Source organism: Anser anser, assembly GCF_964211835.1.
Source record: "Anser anser genome assembly, chromosome: 5".
Taxonomy (NCBI): domain Eukaryota; kingdom Metazoa; phylum Chordata; class Aves; order Anseriformes; family Anatidae; genus Anser; species Anser anser.
The window spans coordinates 66,517,058-66,534,882 of NC_139725.1; the positions used below are offsets into that span (position 1 = coordinate 66,517,058).

At 47.1% G+C, this 17,825-nt stretch overlaps 2 long non-coding RNA genes across 2 annotated transcripts; both read right to left on the reverse strand.

Moving 5' to 3' along the window:
* Nucleotides 1-7,836: 7,836 nt before the first annotated feature.
* On the reverse strand, nt 7,837-10,152 carry LOC310901111. The gene is made up of 3 exons (XR_014585610.1): nt 9,743-10,152; nt 8,568-8,687; nt 7,837-8,216 (listed from the first exon to the last, which is right to left on the reverse strand). It is a non-coding gene; the product is annotated as an uncharacterized lncRNA (long non-coding RNA).
* A 4,260-nt stretch (nt 10,153-14,412) lies between these two features.
* LOC310899795 lies at nt 14,413-16,952 on the reverse strand. The gene is made up of 2 exons (XR_014584672.1): nt 16,333-16,952; nt 14,413-15,376 (listed from the first exon to the last, which is right to left on the reverse strand). It is a non-coding gene; the product is annotated as an uncharacterized lncRNA (long non-coding RNA).
* Nucleotides 16,953-17,825: the final 873 nt, after the last annotated feature.

Here is a 17,825-nt window from a genome sequence, read left to right on the forward strand (position 1 = left end):
AGATGGAAACAAACCACAGCAGCAACCCAGAAGCAGTGGCTAATCTCAAAGCGACTTTTCTCCTACCCCCCACCCCCAGACACAAGCTGTTCTCCTGACAAAGTCCGGGTGCAGGGACGAATTCAGCACTGGGTGCCCGCAGCCACGCTGGATGTGCTCCTTTGTGCCTTCCCACTGCTTTTCCAGCTCCCTCCGCTCGTTGACTTGGCGTCTGGTTCCTGGGTGGCTTGCTGACTCCTTCTGCTCCTGTAACCAGTACCAGAATGATGCAAATGTAGATTTTGGCACCCACAACTCTACTCCACCTCACTGGTACCAAGTGAGGAGCTCAGAATGATCTTTAGACCGCTGATGAGCTTCAATCATAATGATTTGTAACTGATTAATGAGATTTTAGATTTCATGTAACATAATATATGAACGCTTTATGCAGATAAATTAAACATCCTGCAGTCTACCTTGTCATGGGATAGGAACCTGTCCAAATCCAGTTTATGTCTCGCAGCTGAACGCAGATGTGGACCAGGAAAGGAGGAGCTCATCAGGCTGCTGGCAGTAGCTGTGACACTGCCTAATTGGGTACAAAGCCTGGGGAGGCCCAGGCACAGCACAGGACGTACACCGGCCAGAGAAAAATGCTCTGTCAGCATGGCCATTGCTGCAAGCAGAATGGATGTCTTCCATCAGTCTGAACTTCATATTAAGGATCATTTTCTGTGAAAACATTTTAAGGCACTGCTTTCAACAGCCAGATGAAGTTAAAAAGTAAACCGATGAGATCTCTGTCAAGCCAGGAAAGGAGAAGGTCTGTGCAAACTGGGTGATACCTCAGCATCACACTACATTTTTTTCTGCAGTCCTAATTTTTTTTGTTCTTATGCAATAATTCAGTGTAAATTCTAGTACACATTTACCATTTATGACCCCTTCTTTGCCCACTAAAACTGAGAGGCACTGCCTAGCCCCTATGTACAACAGCAGAGGGACATGCTCCACTGGGTAGAGGGCCAAGTTGCCCCACATCTGCAAGGCTGTGCAGATGCAGCACTGGGAGAGGATTTGCCGGCAGCGCTGTGCACCACGGTGCTGGGCAATATGAGCTGTGATGGGGGTCCAGCTGCACGGGGTGGCTGTGTCTCCCCCAGGAGCAGGGCAAAGGTGCAGGCGCGCGGGGGCCAGCCGAGGCACGGGGACGCCACCCCGGCCTCCCACCCCCTGCCAGCTGCAGGGGCTCCCCTGCACCAGAAGAACCCTCCCAGTGCTCAGGCTGCCAGCGAGAGCAAAGACAGGAAGCCAGGAACACACGGTAATGAGGACGGGAAGAAAAATGGAAGTAAATTGCAGATCTCCGTGCACCTTCTTCATGAGAACAGACCGCTGTCCCTGTAATCCAGCATCCCATCAGGTGGGGCATTGCCTGGAGGAAAGAAACCACCCACAGCATGCCAGAGGCAGCCAGCTGTGGCGTGGTGTTGATGGGGATCCGGTGCTTGCTGTCGTTCAGCCATTCCAGCACTAAGTGGCGGCTACCAGTAATTTCACTTTCCATAAATTGTGAGTAATTTAGTAGCGGACGATACAGAACTTCCTCTTCTTCCCATGAGCTACTGCTCCCAGGTACTTGCACTCTGATCCCAATCAGCTGCGTCTTTTGAATCAATAACACAGGTCACGGCATGTAAGCACAGGAAACTTCCCTCACCACGCCAACACAGAGCTAGTCATCACCGTTATTACTGACACATCGCAGCCCAGCAAGCCGGTGGAGTGTTGGTCCCATGGAGGCTCGGTTCCTGCCAGATTGTCTGTTTTTCCCATTACCTGCCCCGTCATTTTTGTAGTGTTTCTTAGAGTTACACTCAGTGCTTGATTTATCCTCTGTTCGTTTAATAACAAATGATTATGTGCCTTCTAACTGTGATTTATAACGATGAATCACCTTCTCCCTGAAAATGCTTGCCTGGCATGTGCAGCCCTCCACATTTATAAACCTGAAATGTTCTGCGCTTGGCAGGGCAGCTCCGAATTGTCTCGCCGTTGCTGTGAGCATCAGAAAAGTCAGCAAGAGAATGCGTGAATGGTGCAGACTTTGCTAATCAGGGAGTCTGTCAGAGGACTTGATGTAACCAGTGTGAGTCAGCACCAGTCAGTCAATAATAATCAGTTATTAATTTACTAATTGATCCATACTCTTACTGGAAGACACAGGTTGCGCTTCAGAGACCTCTGAGTGCTGCTTCTCTCTTGGTACCAGCTCGTGGGCAGCCCTTCGCCCTCCCGTGGGCCAGGCAACGCGGAGATCCTTTGTGCAAACCCAGCCCCAGGAGCTCTGTTCCTGGCTCACTCGGAGCAGGGGCCCCAGGAAAGCTCACGCGGATGTTTGCTTGCTAGGGGCACTTGCAGGGGTCTCAGGGGAACCTCGGTGCACCCAAACCTGCAAAGCTCTCTGAGAGTGTTTCCCGCAGCCTGACCAGAACCACAAGGGGGGTGTTGCTAGCTTCTCCTGCAGTTTTAAATGGTCTCCTTGAAGTGCAGAGGGACAGATCCAGGTGTCTGTGCACGCACCCCGCTCCGTTTTGGAGATCCCAGGGCATGGGGCTGGCAGATCGCAGCCCTGGTGCGGCGGGGGCCGGCGGCCCTGCAGGTGCCACAGGGTTTCACCATGCTGCTGACACCTATGGTTGGGCACCTCGGTCCCATCTCCTGGGGGCTTTTTAACAGTAAAAAAATTACTTTTAGCAGATTGTTTGTCCCTCTGTAGGATCTTACCATAGAAATGTTTTTAATGAGCTAACTAGCTAAATGAAAACGCTTTATTTTTAGCCTTTATGATTGTTTCATATAATAAATATTGGAATAACTGCATCACTTTTCTATTTTATTTTCCTTCAGACATTGATAATTGTAATTTCCATTTTAAAGAGCATATTTAAGGATATTTGTTGCATCTCCTTTTGAACCGTACTGTTAAGACCATTCAACCACTTACAGTTCACAGCCAACATTTTTAGAGTGCATGTAAATAAAATAAAAGCCAACACAACTGAAGGAGCCAAGATTAGAATCACGCATTTAAAAGCTGATTATTTGCCTTCATCAGTAGCGAGGAGTTTCCGTGTAGTTTTAAAGTTTAGCACCCTACACAAAGTACATTAAGGCACTTTTCACAAGGGCCAAAGTTGTGGGGAAATGTTTTTAGCCTGGGTTTGTAAGAAAAAGCACAGGGGCTGGGGAGTGGGCACTGAGAGAAACCTCTTCCCTGTGTCTCACATGTGTTTTTCTGGAAATAAAGGCGAATCCAGAAAGAATGTTGATTTCAACTGTTCTTTTGTTTAAGAAATATTAAAATTTGACAGATTGTTCCAGGAATTGGAACAATTGTTGCTAGAAACCATGTTTTAAAAGGGCAAACGACTCTAGCTTCAGAGCAAGAGCAGGTCGCGTACCTGCACAGGGTGTTTCAGCCGAGTGCCGGCTGGGCCGCGCTGGGCCATGCCAGGACTCCTGCTCCTCGGCGCGGGGAGCAGCGTGCTGCTTCTGTTCCCAGGCCAGCCGGGGTGGGACGGCTCCATGCCAGGGGCACGATACCTCCCACTGTAAGCCGTAAAGATGCATCTGAAGCCAGGCACCTCCTCAGTTCAGCGGGAACAATCTTATCCATCTTTATTCAGCATCTCCAGCGCCTCCCGCCCCCGCGGCAGGCAGCCGCAGAGATGTGGGGACGGCAGCGGGCAGAGGGCGGTGAGCCGTGCCCCTGGGAGCTGCTGCCTGCAGCCCGCTCTGCTCAGCCCCAGCGTGGCCGTAGAGAAAGCACAGCCTTCCTTCACAAACACAAGGGCTGGTACCACAAGCTTCTCCCCCTGACCAGCAGCCGTCACCCCTCGCCTGTGTGCAGCGATCTTATCGCTGCAGGCGGACCCGTGGGTAGGGGTAGTGACGGTTACAGTCCGCAGGGGCACCGGGCTGTGATGGCCAGCACCGGAGTGGCATCAGCTCTGAGGTCGCAGAAATGAGCCTCCTCATGCTCAGATTTGGGAGCTGCTGGGGGACAAATTACAGCAGAGACGATCATTTCCTCATACAGAAGTGCCACTATGAACATGGAAAGGGTCTGCACCTTGGCAGTGGTGACAGAAGGCAGGGAGGGGACCTGTGACAGCTCTTAATGCTGGATGATTCTGGAGGCAGCATTTCTGGCCGCCTGGTGCCAGCACTACAGCAGCAGCAGCACACCCAGCTCCAGCCCACGTAATTGTGCTGCCCCAGCTGTGTCATGGCACTGCCCGATCCCCCGCGCTGCCCTCCATCGAGACTTGCATGCGGCTGCGCTGCAGGAGCTTTTTGAGCCCCATCTTTTCTTTTCCTCCATCACTTGGCCTCTCAGCGGTGGTGCCCTGCCTCCAGGCTGGCCCTCAGGTGCACCAGGCAGAGCTGTAAATTCAGCCCTCCCTTCTCTCAAGTAACATGAACATTAATGCATCCCTGAAATGCATAATGCATCAGTTTTATTTCAACTGATAAATAAAGGCATAGTTCTTAGAGATTCAAGTTGTTATTTTTTTCTCCTGGCTTGAAGCTTTAGAAGAGTGTTTGGGAAGTGTATTTAATCCATCCAGTGCAGTCTCAAGAGAATCAAGGCTTCAGCTGTAATTCTATGCTGATGCTCGCCTGAGCCTATAAAGCACCAGCACTTCTGACGCAGCCCAGGGACAGCAGCCTTGATGCTAAAAGAATTTGCAGAACGAGCGAGAGAAAAAATGGTTAATGAGTGCCATGCACCCAGGGCAGAAGAAGCCGTGCCATCTGCTGGGATGACCCTTCTCTGCAAACCCAAGGCCCTGCACGCGTTGGCGTGGCGCTTGGCTCTTGGCTGACGGTGGCAGGGGCCCCAGCGAGGTTTGTCCGTCCATCCGTCTGGCCAGGAGGCCCATCGTGCAGCCCCGAAGCGGGTCTGGGGCAGGCCGTGGCTGGTCAGTGGGGTGCGGATGGCCACCCCTCGGCCCCAGCAGGGCTCCGCGGGTCCCTCCCCGTGTCCCCGTGTCCAGGCGCAGGGCACGCGGCTGCTGCCCGGGGGCGCGGGGCGGCTGCAGCAGCTCGGTGCGGAGACGGCCGCCCTCCTGCCTGGTGCGGGGTGCTGTGAGTCGTGTGCTGGATGCCATCCATCCTGTCATCCTGGGAAAACATGAGCACCTGGGGAGCAGTTAATTACTGGCACTGCTAATTAATTAGCTCTACGTATTGCTTTTCATCTTGGGTGGAACTCAGATGATAAATCGTGCGTTTGAACCTACAAATCCATTACAACTAATAGAATTGTAAAAGCTTTTTCTCTCTAGCTATTATTCTATACCGAATGGCCTGCTCACAAACAGTACATAAACGTAATTAATTTTCATCACAGTGGCAACTTTTACTATTGCAATGGTCACGAGTATCCAGGCTTCTTATTACAGCAGTCTTTTTTATTTACATTTATTTGTAAGCTAATTATAATGTTCGCTATGTTCTTTGGGGAGCAGGGAACCATTCACAATCACACTTTATTTGAGGACTTTTAACAGCTATTTTTAATCAGAAGTTCTCAGTGAACACGTTTGCAGGCCAGTGGTCCCTGCATCACCCTTACGCCACGTACTGTCACCAGCAAAAAAGGACGAGATCAAATATGCTTCAACTAGGCTCAAAAATAGCAAGGACACCGTTGGATGACAGAGAGGGTAACTCAAAGGGAGAGAAATGCCAACTGGAAAGGAGAATAGAGTGAAGCTGTAGGGAGAAAGCAGGATTATAACACAGAAGAAGAAGAAAAGTGACAAGCTCGGGCTGTGGGTCTTCAGGAGAGGAGAGCAGGGACCCTCTGAGGCCTGGGAGGAACTGGCAGGCTGCGGCTCGGACCCACGCACTGTGGGCATTAAACACTGCTTCACCAGGGCCCCAGCCCACTGAAAAATACCACGCTATCATCAGCACATCTGCCCTGCACCTTATTATTAACAGGTTTTCCTACAGCTTCCTGGACAAGACTGCAGCAGAGTTACACTCCCTCTTCCACATAAATTGGAGCTGCTGTGTTTATTACCCGAATCATGCTGGATCAGTTTCTCATCATATCTCATTAGAAATTCATCTTTAAACAAGGTCTGTTATTTCCCTTGACTCATTTTCAGCATTCTAGATTTACACAATGCTGTTCCTGCTTTATTTTTGTTTTCAGGCTAAAAAGACTCATCTACTTAAGCATGATTTGCTAATTTTGCAGAATCATAAATATCTACGAAAAATGCTGAATATCCTTGCTGGGTTGATTTTTGAATGCATTAGCATTGGCCAATGTATGTTTGTCTACTGTGGCTCTCAGAGAGGCTAAAATGGCTCTCTTCGGTCGTTATTTATGGCTGACATCACGGTCGGTCAGCCACTGCCTTTATGCCAATAAATACACAAATAAGTCAGGTAGAACAGTTCCTGAAAACTTCACAATTCACAGTTCACAATTAATAAAAATAGAAAAAAATAAACTGTTTTGCAATGTTAGAGATCGCACTTTGGAAGGCAATGCGAGGCTGGGAGTACAGATGTACGTTCGTGGCACAGAGGAGAGCTGCTGCCGCGCGGTGACTGCAGCGATTGACATTCAAGGCAGGCTCCTCGCAGCTCGGAGCGGAGGTCGCGCACCCGACCCTCGCGGCAGCACAGCGCTCGCCCTGCTCACCTTCCCTCTCTTCTCAGGAAATGCCACTTGCGATTGAAATTCAGAGGGAAGATGACATATCACCTGATATTCCTTTGCGTCCTGGAAATGCATTTGTGTCAAAGATCAAGTGTTCCAAGATAAAATTACTTTATATATAGATAGATATGTAATTTCCCCAAGGAATATTTAGATGAGATGCTTTTAACAGAAACATATTTATAGTAAGGAAAACATGCCTGCCTATTTTTAGTATTGTAGCTAAGGGGTAAGAAAGACAAAAAAATATTAAAACACTAAAATAATGAAGAACATGCTGAGTTATTGGTTTGGAAGATAACCACATTCACACAAATTAGAAGGAATATTAGCTTGCTTTATTTCTGGGAAGCCCAAACTGACAAACTCATCCAGAGAATACATTTGGGGAGAACTGCATCATCATTTTACTTGTATAGAGAGAAATGATCAGAAGGTGATGGCTAATAAAGGTTCTGAACTAAACCTGAAGCTAATGTCTCTGGATGAAAGTGATGAGCATTGAAACCAAACACCAGCTCCCAACACATTGCTCGCCGCACCAGTCCCAGCTGGGGGTCGTTGGCTGAGCCTGGCACAGCAAACCCGGGGCTTGCCCACAGCAGTGGAGGGTCCCGTGTCTGTGCTCAGCCCTCCAGGATGGGATTGGGAAAGAAAATATAACCCATCGTTCATTTGCGGTCCCATTTAACCTAGCACCGCTAAGTCCACCATTAAACATGTCACGAAGCACTACATCTACATGCTTTTTGAAGATCTCTCGGGATGGTGACTTGGCTGCCTTCCCTGAACCACATGAAGCACCCATAAAGCCACCGAGGCAGGAGAAGGGTGTGCGAGGCAGAGTCCCACCCGCAGGGCGCAGGGGATGCTTGGGGCAGCCAGGTGCATGCATCGCTGCTCGCACAGTGCTCCCACAAGTCGAGCACCTTCTGGGGGGAAAAACGTGCTAAAGAGTGTCCAAAACCCACCCGCCTCCCTCCAACTGCATTGCTACTAGCACTGGACATAACCCCATGTAGAGGGCATTCATTAATGTCATTAATTACCAGGGGTAATTACCACAGCAGTGTGCACCATGCTGCTGGGCGGGGTGAGCATTCAGGAGCCAGGAGCCTGACTTCCAGCAGCAGTTGTAGTGCTGCTGCGGAGTACAGCTGACCGAAAGCAGAGCTGGCCAAATATTTAAAGAGTGAAAACACATTTAGATTAATCACAGCATTTGTGGAATTGTAATGAACGTGTTAGAGCCTTTAGACTGAGAAAAAAAATGAAAAGCAAATAAATAATAATTGAAATGCTTTATTTTTATGGTGATATCTGTTTCAATGTTCATTCTAAATGTTTGTTGTCCTCTTCTTCTTAATACTATTTAAGCTTTTTAAGCTTGACACATTTAAGTGGGGAAGGAATTGTTGCCCAGGCTCACTGCCACCCCAGTCCATCCGACTTCTGAGTTAGCTGTTGAGAAATGTGACTGCTGAGCCTACAGGTGAAGCAGAGGAAGCAAGATTAAACGGTTTTGATTATATACGCTTCAAAATAAGTTAATAACAGCAAAAGATGACTCTGAAGCATGCAGAAATATATAGAATTAATTAAGTTTGATGTAGCATTTTGAAGTAGTTACCATGACTGGAGCCATAAATGGCTATCCTTTTTTGTGTTCGTTTAGGATGAGCTATAAGGATTAATTAGACATTAGAGGTAAAATCCATAACATGAAATAACACGCAAAACCAAAAATAATACACACACACAAAAACCTCATATTTTTTCTCCTTATATCTTCTTTCCAGTTCTTTCCTTTGTAGCATGCTTTTGCTTTCCAACTCACCCGTTCCGCCTGCAATTAGTTTAATTTATGTAGCAATAATCAGTTCTCTCAGATGCCATTCTACAATGCAAATTTCCCCGTCCAATCCAAAAACTGAAATCGAGGTCTTAGAGGAGAGGCCTGTGAAGAACAAGACACGTGGATACCAGAATTAAGCAGTGATTTCGTCCATTACAGTCTCAAACCACGAGCCGGGACACGCTGGTCAGTGGGGCTGAGGTGCCAGCACTGAGGATGTTGAGAAACAAGACCCTGCAGTACCCCAGGGCTGGATGCAGTGGCCCTGCCCCTGGGGTAGGGCTGTGTGGGGGCCGGCTGGTGCCAGGCCGCCTGCCCGGGCCCCAGGGTTTGCGGGGAGCTCCGTGCGCCTCCTGGCCTGCCCAGGCCATCAGCACACCCACTGAGAACGAAAGAGACAGTCAAACGCAGAGGGCCCGGTGCGGAATTCAACACGTGTCGACGTAGTGTCACTGCGGTTTACTGTAGGCACAGTGAATAAAAGGGCTGGGAAAAAGCAAGGCGGACAAGCTCCCCGGCAGAGAAGGGCTGGGTTCGGTCAGTGCAGGACGCGCACCCTGTGGAAAGGGGCAGTCTGCACCGGCTGCGCTCAGGGATCGGGACCGGGCCTTTTCCGGAGTTTTCCCTGGCATATTGACAGAGGGAAAGGGATGAATTGTTAGGTGTTTAACCTCAGCTGAGTCCTGTGAAACTTCATCTGTTTTTGTAAACTGGTTCTGCACAGAATTAATACTAACACATCTGTGATACACGTCGTGTTTTTTTTTTTTTTTTATTAAACAGCTGGTTCCGAAAATCACGAGCTCAGTAGTAAAATCAGTCTCTCTGAAAAGTTTCTTCTTTACTCAAATATTCCTAGACTCAGAAATGAATGCTATCCCTCCAGCTTTTGAAGTGTGATTTCTCCCTTCCTTTCTTTTTCAAAGTTCAGTGAAAGAAATAACTCAAGGGATTTTTGTCATAGTTTTTTTTTTTTCCTATTTATTTCTTATTTTTTTTTCTAACTTTAAAGAAAGTACAATTGAGCCAATACCAGGAAAAAAATCCGTGAGTAGATGAAAGAAAAAAATAAGAAAGAATCTCATTATTGGGCAGAAATGTAAATACCAACGGGAATACAGTAGAATGGAAAGAAATCGAAAAGAATATGAGCTCACCATTTCTCTTTGTTTCCTTTTCACGTCTGAAAGAAGTTTCCCTCTGCACGCTTTTATCAGAGCCGCAGCCTTGGCTGGAGGCTTCAGCGCAGGGAAAGCCCCCACCCTGGGGCCGGCGGCGAGCCCAGGAGCTGCACGCTGGGTGCTGCAAGGCACGGGTGATGCCCAATGCGCTGCAGCTGCTGGCTGTTTGCCCTCGCCCCTTATGTCCATGCAATTCCTCTGTTTGCAGCACATCCACAGTCTCTTCGGCCAGCAGCAGGGTCATTTCACTGGTATATAGCATCTTTTAGAAACACCATTTATTTCCCTGACCTTTGCCATGTGATGTAAATGCATCAGAACAGCCGTGTGGGTCCCCACGTGTCCTCGTTTCCGGGGTGCAGCAGTGGGCACCTGGGCAAACTGCCTGTATTGGGGCGGCTGCTGGGACAAAGCCCGCGGGCACTCCTGGGAGCATCCCCCTGGGAGCACAGCCCTGTCTGGGTGAATGTCACCTGGGCAGCCTGCCCCGGCCAGCGACTGAGCTCAGGTTCCTAACGGCAGTCTGTCCCTGCTCTGTGGCATGTTTTATGACTTTGTTGTCATTTTCCCAGAAAGGTATTATTTTAATCAAATTATTTTAAATGAGGCCAACATTGCTAAACCCAGTTTAAACAGAACGTGCATATTGACTCAATGCTATAAATGCTTGTATATTTTATTGTTGTTATATTATTATTATTTGTTGATTATATTATTATTATCACATTAGCAAATTATTATAATATAATGAATATATTATGATATTGATGGATATTAATGGATATTAATGAATATTATATAATGAACATTATATTATGACTATATTATTATATCAATGAATTTATTTTACTGGACTCTAGGGCTCTCTGGCCTACTCACTCCACATGTACCGGCTTGCTATAGTGTTTAGAGTTCTAAACATGTAAGGCTGCTGCCTGCTCCCGAGCCTAAATAGCTCCTTACTACGTATCTCCTTATCCAGAAATGCACGACCTGCACCAGCCTGAGTAATCACAGTGTTTTCAAGGAAGTGCACAGCCGATTCTGGACACAACGCCTGTGCTTGCCCTCTCAAATCCAACGTCCCTGGACTGTCCTCTGGCATGAGCTGGCATGCCATGGCCAATGTCCATACCTTTAAAACCTCTCACCCTTCAAAACCAAACAGCTGCATTCATGCTGTCTGCTGGGCTTTTTCTTTGGTTTGATTTGAATCCCAAACCATGCCTGAGGTGTTTGCAGCAGTGCTAGAGGGAGACACCAAGCCCAGACCAGGGAGCTGTATCAGGGAACCGGCCTTTATCCCAGTATTACATAGAGCAGGACTGGGCTTCTACCCCGTTATTTAATTTCCAAGAAGAAAATGGATTTTTGAGAAAATACCCTTATCATTAATTGGTGCATTAATTCAGCAGGCAAGGAGATGAGGATGAGCAGTGCACCACCACCCCATGTATGTCAGTGCCCATGAAAGCCCACATCCCAAACCCTCCAGCTGCAGCCACCTCATTGTCCCAGTGCCATGAAAGAGAACTTGCTCAGCCAAAATTGGCTCAGAGATATTCTTCTGTCTTCAAGAGGGGAGTGCTTGAACACTGGCTGAGGCAGGGATGTTCAGTGCCCCCACTAGTGCAAAACGCAGGTGCAGCCGAGATGCCTCCCCTTGCTGCAGGAGCCGCCCTTCCACGGGCAGTGTTTTACAGCTCAGCATGGTTCCAGGGGTGCAGTGCTGCTCTCCAGGTGTGGGCTATTCCAGTGACTTTTTGTAAGTCTGAAACAGTGAACTGTTTTAACAGGAAACAGTTTTTTGACTTAGGAATTTCCCAAGCATTTCCTTTGTTGGGGCAAATGTGGTGCTTATCAATATAAGGCTCATAACATTTGTGCCAAAGTGTCACATCCATAAACACAGCAGCACTGGATACATTATATGCAAGGGTCCGATGTGCAATTTATGTCTATTTTGCTTGTATCGAACAAGTGGTGACCATTTAGAGAAAGCATATAAAATATTTGAAATTACTGCTGTCAGGAAATTAATGAGACATTTTCTTACTCCATTTCAGCAGCTATAAGACTTCTGTTCTACATTTCACTGACAAAGGTTGTGACATTTAATAGTCAAAAAGAAGGCAGATCAGGTAATGTATAGATGAAGGTAACTGTATTCATATGATTTAGGATAATAATTTAAGGAAAGGGGAATAAACTGTGAGACATAGAGCCTGTAATTCTGCAGCATAATTTTATTATTGCCTACTGAAATTGGCTTCATCTCAGTTACTTTAGCCCTTAGAAAGTTTGAACAGATGGTATCCCTTGCTCTAACTGTATATCTAATTTAGTTTGCATGACTTTTTGATTAGGTATATTTGAATTAATGGGCTTCTCTAAGTTTGTTACATCATCATGTTAATGGTGTTTAAAAGATGGTCATATGTATCAGCTCTCCATTGGCTAGGAGTCAATAGAAAATGAAGCTTACCACACAAAAAAAAGTGGCGCTGAACAGTGAAATGACTCCACTAGGGCTAAATAGATTCATCCTTTCTAAATTTGTTGCAGCTATTTGCTACCCAGCTTACATATCAAGGGAAGTGAATGGTAGCTAGAAGACTGATTAATCATTGTATCATGTATGTCATTATTGCGTCAGTATGAAAAGAAATCAACATTCTCTGAATCTTTAGCAAAAACAAAAACAAAAAAAAATCAGATAGTGCTTTTTAGGTATTAAAAAACAATAAGGAGTCAACCTTCCTGTTTTCTTTTGGAAAAGAAAATTCTTAAATAAGAAGTGCTTTATCAGTCATGCACAAGGACTTAGGTTTAGGCTGCAAGCATATTTTCTGACTGATACAGCTTTGAAAGGAGGCAGACATCAAATACTGAGATGCAGCATGGAATACTTTAAGTTGTCTGCATCTTCCCAAGGTCCAAATGCTCTGTTTAATTGCTAGAGTTGGTCACACTGCAGAGCGGTTTTCCTGAACATCTGTTCAGCCCAGACAGCTGCTGCATTTCAGCCTGACCATGTCTCTTCCTATGCAGTAGTCACAAACACCAATAAAACTAGGACTCTCTTCCCAGAAAAGTCTGAGGAATGGATTATTTATATGCAAATGCTTATCCATATCTGCATGCAAACAAGGGTTTTTGTGGCTAATGAGTATTCTCTTATGTTATTTTCGCTGCATCTTAGAAATAGGGTTGAAGAAACACAATCATGTGCTGAAGCATACATCATCAGTAGTGAGCAGTTAGTGTAGCACTGAGCAGCTGTCATGAGCAAATTCCATTCAACTACTTTGCTTTTGTTGTTTTTTCCCCCACGTTTTTAAGGCTGTTTTATCTCTAGATATCTCTATATATGTTACAGAGAATTTAAATCACTCATCTCACAGTGGTTATTCGGCAACCCATTAAACTGATGCAAGATGTCTCTGTTCACAAGGCCCACAGGCTCAAAGCTTTCACAGTCTGAGGGGGCTAGGTTATTTTATTTTATTTTATTTCATTTGGCAAACAAGGGAAAGATTTTCTCTTTCCATTTTGGCCAGTCTGGCACCACTCCCGGCTGCAGCTTCTCTGCCTGCTGCTCCCTAGAGAAGTACACAGTGCAGCAGCAGCACACCCCAGAAGCACTCGAAGGTTAAATCATTTAAGGGAGCTTTTGCTTTCGGAAGCTTTCTCCCTCCTGAGCAGAGCAGCGAGCGCTGCCCTCGCAGCAGCAGGAGCCGCACCTCGCAGGCCTCCAGGCGCTCCCCAGGCCCCGCAGAGCACACGAGGCCAGCAGCCTCAGGGCAGGAGGAGCCTGCCCCGTGTCCCTCCTCCCTGACAACACGCTTCCTGTGCCATGCTCCAAACACACTCTGTGGCGTCCTCCCATCACCCTCGTCATGTTTTGGCCCCGCTAGTTGTGCCGCTGCCAGCCCCGTCACCTGCGGCCTGGCAGCTCGGCGCAGGGAGCCGGGCACTGAGGGCCCGTCCATGCCCGCGGCCTGGGGCCCGCTCAGGGCAGGGCTGCAGGGGGAGGACAGCTTGGGGCCCACGGAGCGTGTACAACAAGTCATCGACTGCCACCACAGCTGGACACACCGCCCGCCCGTCTCACAGCTTGGCCCTGGAAAGTTCAAAAAAAGCCACGAGTGCTATTCCCTGCCCTCCCTCCCTGTCCGTCCGTCTCCCCCCCCCTCCCCCCACTGCCCCCCAAAAAAAAGCTCAAAATTGTATTTCAAAAATTTAAACTCTAAATGAAGAGAGAAGAAGATCTGAAATGTTTCCAGGTGCTGTGGCTCAGAAATGTCCTCTCCACTCGTTTTAACTCAAAGCAGAACTGCAGAGCTCTCCAGTGCAGCTCCCCTCTGCCTGATTGTACCTGCAACATGCTACAGGCTTTCTGAGACAGCACTTCCACATATGCTGTAGAAATTTAGGATTTGTGCCTCATTGCTATCAAAGCTTTACGGATATTGCCTAACAAATTAGAGTAACAAGACAACATGATAAAAATAAGCTATAACAGTAAGCAATTAATGTTTCCATAAGACTTGCCTTTCAATGTGAATTATCTGAAGGTTTAATTTAACAACAGCATCTCCTATAAATAAAACTAAAATTGGGACATAGTAGGCAGTGGCTCTGTATTATGTTTCTTCTTTATTTTGAGTTTAATTATTATTTTTTTTAATCTGTGTTGTATTTTGTTTTTGTTTTAAATGGCAGTATGTCCTAAGGACAGAGTCACTGTAGGAAGTGAAGTAGGTAGTAAATCTACATCCAAGTACTGTGTCACTGTTTTATCAGTCCTCACAGCCGAGAAAGACAGTGCTGGAGTGGGCAGAGGAGGAGTTAATGCCCACGGTCAGGGGCTCAGCGGGTGTAGAGTCTTCAGGACCATAAGCAGCTTTCATTGGACACTTCAGAATCCCTCTCAGCTAAACATATCTACATACTTGTCTAACAATACCACATAAAGCAGGACAGAAAGGATTGTGCCTGTGCATATCACATTTGACATCACTTGCCACAGGTGTGATAGGTTTCATGCAACATTTTCTCTCCCAAATACAACATCTCCCAATTGGTAGGATGTCTCTTAGCCAGACAAATCTCTCCATGAAGTTCCAAGTTTATCTTCACATTATGCAAGAGATTTTCATCAGCTGAATGAAAGCACTATAGAATTCAAAAGTTTGCTCTTGTCATTTGTCCTGAGTCATCTGTGTGGAGCGGTTTGGCGATGTCACAGTTGGCCAAGCGGCAGTTGAAGGAGCATCCTTCCAGGTGGGGTTGACGGGAGGTTACCCCAGTCTGCTACAGATGGATGATTTTCTGTGTCTCCTGCAGACCTTCACAGTGGTTTTACCCATAAAGTTCTGTGGGATGGTCCTGCAGCCCACAGCCAGCAATAACTTGGGGCAGTAACCTTGCCTGCTGTGAGCCCATTCTGGAATTTCCACTCATGGTGCTGCTCAGCACGAGCCCCGGCTGCTCCGGCTGTGCTGCCCTGTGTGCTCTGCAGGGCTGCAGCTACACCGACAGGGAATTTCTCTACTGCTTCAACCCTCCCTTGAATCTTCCATGCTGATATGTCTGTTTGTAGGTCTCCTGCACATAAGTAAAATAAAGTAAAATAAAATAATAAAATAAAATAGCAATTAAAAGCAAACAAACAAACCCAATAACACATCCAAACTACCCTGAGGCTTTCCTACATGGCCCAAAAGTGATGGAATAAAGTTAGCAGCGTATTTCTGCTCTCTTTTCTCAGTATTGAGCAGATTTGACAGCACTGAGTATCTACAGCTCACCATCCACAAGACGAGTTGTGAGGCAGGCTGTGGTGCTGCTGTGCAGTGATTTTATCGGCTTGACCTTGCACCCTGTTGAGAAGATGTCCAAATGATAAAGCAGTCCCATCAATAATTCAGGGTGGATGCTGTGTGCACTGCCTGCATGAAAGAAGCTGCAGCAATGGATGGGCACTAGCAGGAGGGAGCACATCTGCAGGCAGGATGGGCTGCTCCCCCCAGCCAGAGCACGCTGCTCGCAGGGCACCGGGAGCAGCCCCCAGCATCACCGGTGCAGTGATGCCAGCAGTCGTGCCTTCAGAAATACTGTTTATAGGACAGAAAAAGAACAAATCTGCTATTGCCTTTGCATCTGCCATTGATCGGCAGGCTAGCTGGGACAAGCAACTGCAGGGCTATACTGACCAATTTATCTTGCCTTAAAGCATTTTTGCATTTTGATGCTAATGAGTTATGAAACCTGTAATTAGTCTATATCATTCATCATTAAGCTTGTCACTTAGCCTTTAAATGGAAAGGTTCTATTTGTTGTATATGCTATTTAGGTAATGAGTATTTATTTTTATTTGATTATAATTATTTTATCTAGAAGGCGCCCCTCTGTTAAGACACTTGGAAGACTGCATACACAATTAAGAAGAGCACGAACCTGTAAATGCAAATCCTAATATCATAACATGTAAGAAGCAGGTAACAACAGAAGTGGGAGATTTGCTTCAGAAAAAAATAATAATAATAATAAAAAAATCTTACAATGCCAAAATATCAAGGTAGTTACGCAGCTGCTGCATGGGGCAATGGGCTGGGATGGATCCTGCATGCTGCAGAAACCCAGCTGCGGGTCCCAGCCACAAGCAGCACCTGGGACCCAAGAACCTGTCTCGTTTGCCCCCCCCACCCCCCGCCCCGTACAGCTGGAGCCTGTCTGCTTTGCTTCCCTTTTCCTCCACTGCACTGCTGCACCAAAGAAGATGTCTTCCAAAGAGCTAACTGGCTAACTGCAGTCTGCTACTTTGTCGGGCTGGGAGGAGGTACAGCCGGGACAGGATTTTACCCCGCCCTTGCTTAAGCCGACAGTTCCCTCTCTGTAGCAGAAGCCGTGAGACTGCTGCTCCCTGCGGTGCTGTGGTTTCTCTTGGCAGGCTTTGCACCACGCAGGCAGTGGAGCCCAGGGGCTCTTCTGGGTGCTGGCCGGAGCCTGGGACACTTTGTGTGACACCTGAGCATCACAAGAGTTTGCCAGCAAGTCTTGCAGCAGCCGTTGTGTCAGCTTTATACTGCCGCTGTCTCCTGATTTTACAGCGTGATTTCTGCATCCTTTTGCTAGCAGCTGGTCAGTGGAGCCATTTCTCCTGCCAACCCCTCCAAAATGTTAGTGGAAAATAAAACACCCCCCCCCCCCAAAAAAAAAAAAAAAAACAGACCCCAAGTCTTGAGATGGGGTGGAAGCGACGTGACTCATAATACAGGGAACTCTGTCATGCAGGAGCAGCTGCGCTGTCTTCTGCCTTCATGTCCTGTAGGAAGGAGCTGTTATCTCAGCTTATACGACCTTCGCTGTGTGACAGGGTATTTGATTTCAGCACTTGCCCTGTATCACACTTGACAGGTTGTGTTTAGATCAAGCATATCATCTTAAAAACAATCTGTCCTGATTTAGTGATGCCAATGGGCAGATTCTCCACCACTTCCAAAGCAGTTTGTTCTGTGTTTGATCAACCACGCTGTTAAAAATGTGTTTCTAATTTTGAATACGAATTTTGAATTTGTTCTTGTGCAGTCTCCTGCTGGAATGAAGTCCCCTAAATCTCTGTAAAGGTTTCTCTCTGAAAGCACTGGGGCATTGCATTCAAGTGATAGTCAAAGCAGGTGTAAAGCACAGTTTTTGAGAGAGAGTAACAGTGGACTGTTCTTGATCTTCTGATGGCTGTAATCAAAATTTAGTGCTCTTTTTGAGAGACATACTTTTACAGTGACTTAGTCTGTTGTCCCCCCTGTATAACAGGCACATACTGCTTGTTTGAACAGAGAGGTAACTAAATTTTTTTAAGTTATTTTTAATGGCAGCAGGTCACACAGCAGGAGGAGATGTGAAATGCGCTCCTGTAATTGCCATTTTCCAGGAGTCCCCTCACACTGCTGCTCATGGGTGGGCTGCGTGCCCACAGCCCAGTACTGCAGCCCCACCTCCGGCAGCAGGGGTCCTGGGTCCCCAGGGTCCTGGGGAGGGAGCCCCCAGAGCCCCA